Source organism: Macaca nemestrina, chromosome 9 (assembly GCF_043159975.1).
Source record: "Macaca nemestrina isolate mMacNem1 chromosome 9, mMacNem.hap1, whole genome shotgun sequence".
NCBI classification, from domain to species: domain Eukaryota; kingdom Metazoa; phylum Chordata; class Mammalia; order Primates; family Cercopithecidae; genus Macaca; species Macaca nemestrina.
In genome coordinates this window covers 117,345,158-117,351,275 of record NC_092133.1, presented here as the reverse complement: position 1 = coordinate 117,351,275, position 6,118 = coordinate 117,345,158, and positions in this window count along the sequence as shown.

The following is a 6,118-nucleotide window of genomic DNA, read 5'->3' as shown; positions in this document are numbered from 1 at the left end:
AGAAAGCATTAGGAAAAAAAAGAGGTACAGGTCATCACTGCTCCACCTAGTTCCAATAACTATGATTTAATTAAATAACGTGAGTTCCCCAACATGGTTCCAAATTCAGTTGCCATGGTATTTCAACTGTGAGTAATTACATAAAGTATAAACTTTGTGTGACCTCTTCAGTCCACAAATCACAACGTAAATAACGGATGCAATCATGATTAGTGACCCATCATTTCTTTCAAAGTATGAGGTTGCCAATCACTGCATATTTGTTACTGAGTTTATACAGAGAGCAAAGCATGTCATTGTCTTTCCTCCTTGTCTCCCAGTGAGAAATCCACGTGACATTTTACAAAAATGAATAATCAAAAGAGGGAAGTCGTCAACAAATATGATACTGAAAAAAAAAAAGAAAAGAAAAGAAAAAAGAAAAGGGATAACATAAAGTGAAATTCAAATGGCACATAAATGTAGTTGTAGAAGAAATAGTGGCCATTCACTGAGGCAGATGTTTGCTTGGTATTTCGATTCTTTTTGACAAATAAATCAATTCTGAATCTGACTGAAGCTCTGTATTTACAGAAACACAGGGGGTACAGACAGGTGTTGTGTTAGGTGTTTTTCTGTTGCTGTAAAGAAATACCTGAGGCTGAGTCATTTATACAGAAAAAAGGTTTACTGGACTCACAGGTCTGCAGGCTTTACAGGAAGCATGGTGCTGGCATCTGCTCAGCTTTTGGGGAGGCCTCAGGAGGCTTCCATTCTTGGCAGAAGGCAGAGTGGGAGCAGGCTTCTCACATGGAGAAACTGGGACCAGAGAGCAAGTGGGGGAGGTGCCCACACTTTTAAACAACAGATCTCCTGAGAACTCACTCACTGTCAGTGGGACAGCACCAGGTTATGAGGAATCTGTCCCCATGACCCAAACACCTCCAACAACGCCCCACCTCCAACATTGGGGATTATATCTCTACATGAGTATATTAGTACATTTTCACACTGCTGTAAAGAAACTACCTGAGACTGGGTAATTTATAAAGAAAGTTTTAATTGACTCACAGTTATGCATGGCTGCAGAGGCCTCCGGAAACTTACAACCATCACAGAGGGTGAAGGAGAAGCAAGGCACATCTTACATGGCAGCAGGAGAGACAGAGCAAAGAGGAAATGCCAGACACTTATTAAACTACCATATGTCATGAGAACTCCCTCACTATCACAAGAACAGCATGGGGGAACTGCCCCCATGATCCAATCACCTCCCACCAAGTCCCTGCATCCACACATGGGGGTCATAATTCAAGATGAGATCTGGGTGGGGATATAGAGCCAAACCATATCAACGAGATTTGGAGGGGGCATCCAAGCTATATCCTAGGTTCAATAAATAATACCACAGAATGCAATCAGAAAAATGCAGAATGTTGAAACACCACAGGATAAATAATCTGGTTTCTTCAATCAAAACTAAAGGAGCCAATAGAATGCACGTGAATAAAGATGTAGACACACATGTAGGTGATATACTCAAGGATATCAAAGGAAATTAAAGACATATTATCATCTAATTTGAATGTATACTCCTTATTCGGATCCCAATTAAAATAACTATAAGAGGCTGGGCATGGTGGCTCATGCCTGTAATCCCAGCACTTTTGGAGGTTGAGGCGGGTGGATCACGAGGTCAGGAGTTCAAGACCAGCCTGGCCAAGATGGTAAAACCCTCTCTCTACTAAAAATACAAAAATTAGCCAGGCGTGGTGGCAGGGACACCTGTGATCCCAGCTACTTGGGAGGCTGAGGCAGAAAACTGCTTGAACCCAGAAGGCAGAAATTGCAGTAAGCTGAAATTGTGCCACTGCACTCCGGCCTGGACAACAGAGTGAGACTCCGTCTCAAAAATAAATAGATAAAATAACTATAAGATAACAATGATGATAATAATTTACAAGACAATAGGAAAACCTTGAAAACTGAATACTTCATTTGATACATTAAGAGTTACTGCTAATTTGCTCTAGGTCATATGATGTCAAGGACTGTTTGTGTTTTAAGTCATTAACATTTAGAGATGCATATGGAAATATTTGCAGAGGAAATGATAAAATGCCTGAATTTCCAAAAAAATGAGGATATGTGTCTCACCTACTAGTTAAATGGCTCCTCTAATTGATTCTTACATTTCTCTACCACATCTTGCCTTGAGTCGACTCTAAAGACATGTTTGATGAAAGAAGGTAAATACCAGTAACATGTGAAAAGGGCTGCATCAAGAAAGCTGCTCTATCAATGAAATCATTAGAAAAATACGATGTACTCAGTGTACAAATGCCTCAAGGCAATAATAAGGAATATAGGGAAAGTGTGTGGAGGTGTAGATGAAGCAAAATTGGCAATGTATTAATTGTTAGTAAGCGGATTAAATGGTAAATTGGTTCATTAAACTATTACAATTTTCTCTACCTTAGTAAATTTTTGAAAATTCTATAACAAAAAAAAAAAAAAAACTCTAGGAGCATAATAAAACTAAATATGCACAGATGTACCCCAAAATGCTGAGTTTACAGTAAATATTAGATCAATATTTAATAATCCAATTTTTAAGACAGAGTTTCAATCCTGTTGCCCAGGCTGGAGTGCAATGGCGCTATCATGGCTCACTGCAACCTCTGTCTCCCGGGTTCAAGCAATTATCCTGCCTCAGCCTCCTGAGTAGCTGAGATTACAGGCGCCCGCCACCACACCCAGCTAATTTTATTTATTTATTTATTTATTTATTTTTAGTAGAGATGGGATTTCACCATGTTGGCCAGGCTGGTCTTGAACTCCTGACCTCAGGTGGTCCGCCTGCCTCGTCCTCCCAAAGTGCTGGGATTACAGGCGTGAGCCACCACGCCAGGCTCTAATGATCCGTTTTGATTACAATGTCATAAGATCTTGTAATCATTGAGAATAACTCGTGTGGTTTATCAAAAACATCTTATTATTCCATTAAACTTACGGATTAGAACAAAAATCATCATGAAGTTGTTTCAAAGAATATGTTCCAATTTAGATGGCTAAAAATATTTGCATATAATCATTATTACCAAATGTGGGATAGGCATGAAAATGTGGATGATCAAAAATAATTTCTTAAACAGATTATTCTATGTTGTGTATAATGATAGAAGAATTCTTTAATTCATTTGTAATTTATTTTTCCCGAATTAAGCAACTAAGTTTGAGATCTTTAGCCCAGGAAGGAGTAGATGAGGTGTAGCCTGCTTCCTTGGCTGTTGAATGCTTCTGGAAAGGATGCTGAAGAACTTGCTGGAGAAGATGCACCTGGTAAACAATGTGGGCAGATAAATACAGATTATAATTACTCAGGACCCTGATGAATTTCTACATTACTGAATGGCAAGGTCAACTTTAAATGTTTAAAAATGTTCATACTTTGGGAAGCAAAGGCAGGCAGATCACTGGAGGTCAGGAGTTGGAGACGAGACTGGCCAACATTGCGAAACCTTGTCTCTACTAAAAACACAAAAATAAGCCGGATGTGGCGGCGTCTGCCTGTACTCCCAGCTACTTGGGAGTTTGATGGAGGAGAATGTCTTGAAACTGAATGTGGAGGAAGCAGTGAGCCAAGATCACGACACTACACTCCAGCCTGGGCAACAGAGCTAGATTGTCTCAAATCGAACAAACAACAATAAAAGTTCGTACATTTTGTTTTATGAAAAATCTCAACTCTAGTTGTTACTTAGAATTTCTATTATTCCACAGAATTTCCTTAAGTACTATTTTTGTACTAAAGTAAGAGAAGGAATGTGTACACTGTCATAGAGAGTACAAATATATCCCCGTCATTTTAAGATCCCTTTACAGCATAAAGAGAATTATAATTTTCTAAAATATTTAGCAAAAAAAAAAAAGAATGTCAATGATTTGCAATCTTTCCAAATGAAGGGCATGAATTCCAGCTCATGCTGCTTCCTCACTGGGAATTTGGCTCTATAATAATAAACTGAGGCACAAACAACACACTTCTTTCAACAGTAAACCTAAGATTGAAATGTTTATTTTCAGTGGTTTTGCTATTTCTTGGGGATTATGAAGGAAATGCTTAGTTAGAATATAGAGGGTGGATGATAATACCATGAAATTAAGGGTGAGAGATAAAGTAGAACATTTTATTGCATCACTAGTATTTTAAATATAAAGATTGCATCATCATAAATACGGGGCTTTTGGAGCCCATCTTAGCACTTCTCCCCAGGTACGTTCAATACATATCATTTTATTGAAGTTGCTTGTACACCTATCAGTCTCACCTACTAGTTAAACGGCTCCTCTAATTGATTCTTACATTTCTCTACCACATCTTGCCACTCAGTGTACAAATTTTAGGAAATTTCCCTATTACACATGCTACTTCGAGTATGTGTGTTGTTTTCAAAAACATATAAATTGAATATATAATTAGTGAATGCATGTGATATATATATATCATATATATATATGTTAACATCACACAGTAGACTTAACTCATGGCAAAGATTTTTTTCTGAAGCATCTGCAGAAATCAGCCTTCTTTCCAGTTTCAAAAACCCCAACATGGGCAAAAGAGGATCCTTTGGATGCCGGATAGTGCATGAAGCACATTGGGTTACAGTAATTTTAATACAGTTCATATTCATAATTCACAGTGAGGAAACCTGAAAGTTGCGCCCAGCTATCAGTGAATGAAAGGTGGGGCGGGGCTGCTGTGGGGGCGGGGCCTTGTGAGCCAGTGCCTGGACTCCCACGTCACAAATGGAAGGGTGGCGCGTGGAGGGAACTCAAGGCCTGATTGGTTCCTCCTAAGTGGGACGTGATCTGGTTGTCAGGGCAACCGGCTTTCAGTTAGAGCCTTCAGTGGATGCCTTCAGTTGGTGTCATTTGGTGGCCTTTCCTGGGGAGAGGTAGCAGGTGCTCAGCTCTGCAGGCGTGGGGGCAAGCGAAGGCCCCAGCTGCCTGAGAAGAGCAGAGGTGCACCATGGGGACCATGCTGACCTGTCGCATGTCCACCAAAGCCAGCCCCAGACAGGGCCCCCACAGGGCTTCTGCGGAGCCATCCTGTGGCTCTGACATCTATGAGTGGGCGGCCAGCAAAGGCGCAGGCCCCAGCACAGAGAAGCAGAGGTGCCCGGAGCACGTTGACCCCCAATGCCAGCCCCAAGCAGGGCCAGCTGAGGGTGCTGTGTTCAGAGCCGTTCTGCAGATCTGAGATCCACCACGTGGAATTGGGAGTAGCACCAGACTTCGCTGCTTTGGAGCCTGCCCAGTCTGATTCGGGAGCCATGCCTAGCAGCACATTGGCGACCCGAAGACGCCAAAAGGTAGAGAGACTACAGATACCGCTTGGCCTTAGGAGCTACTCTGGCCTTGCTCACCCAAGATTCCCCCAAGAGGCATCCACAGCCTAGGGCTCCTCCCTCCTGCCTCTAGTTCGCTTTCCTATCCCCTGCCCCAAGCAGGAGAACTTGCTCTGACTCGACTCCCCCACCCCTTCTTCTTTCCTGTTGCATCCAGCCAGTTACTTTTCATTGCCCTGCCCAAGCTGTCCCTTAATGCCAGTCCCAAGCCGGGCCAGCTGAGGGTGCGGTGTTTGGAGCCATCCTGCAGCTCTGAGATCCAGGAGGTGGCCTTGGGAGTAGTGCCATACTCCACTGATTTGGAGCCTGCCCGGTCTGATTCAGGAGCCATGACTAGCAGCACATTGGCGACCAGAAAACGCCAAAAGGTAGGGAGACTACAGATACCGCTTGGCCTTAGGAGCTCCTTTGGCAGTTGCTCACCCAAGGTTCCCCCCAGCGGCATCCACAGCCTAGGGCTCCTCCCTCCTGCCTCTAGCTCGCTTTCCTATCCCCTGCCCTAAGCAGGAGAACTTGCTCTGACTCGACTCCCCACCCCTTCTTCTTTCCTGTTGCATCCAGCTGGTTACTTTTCATTGCCCTGCCCAAATGCCCACTTCTGTGTCCTCTTCTTCTTTTCCTAGGCTGGTCAAAACTAAGTTTTCAAAATACGAAATGGATGCTACAGATTTCATTACAGTAGAGGAAATGTCTGACAGCTCTTGTATTTAAACTTAAGTAGCCAC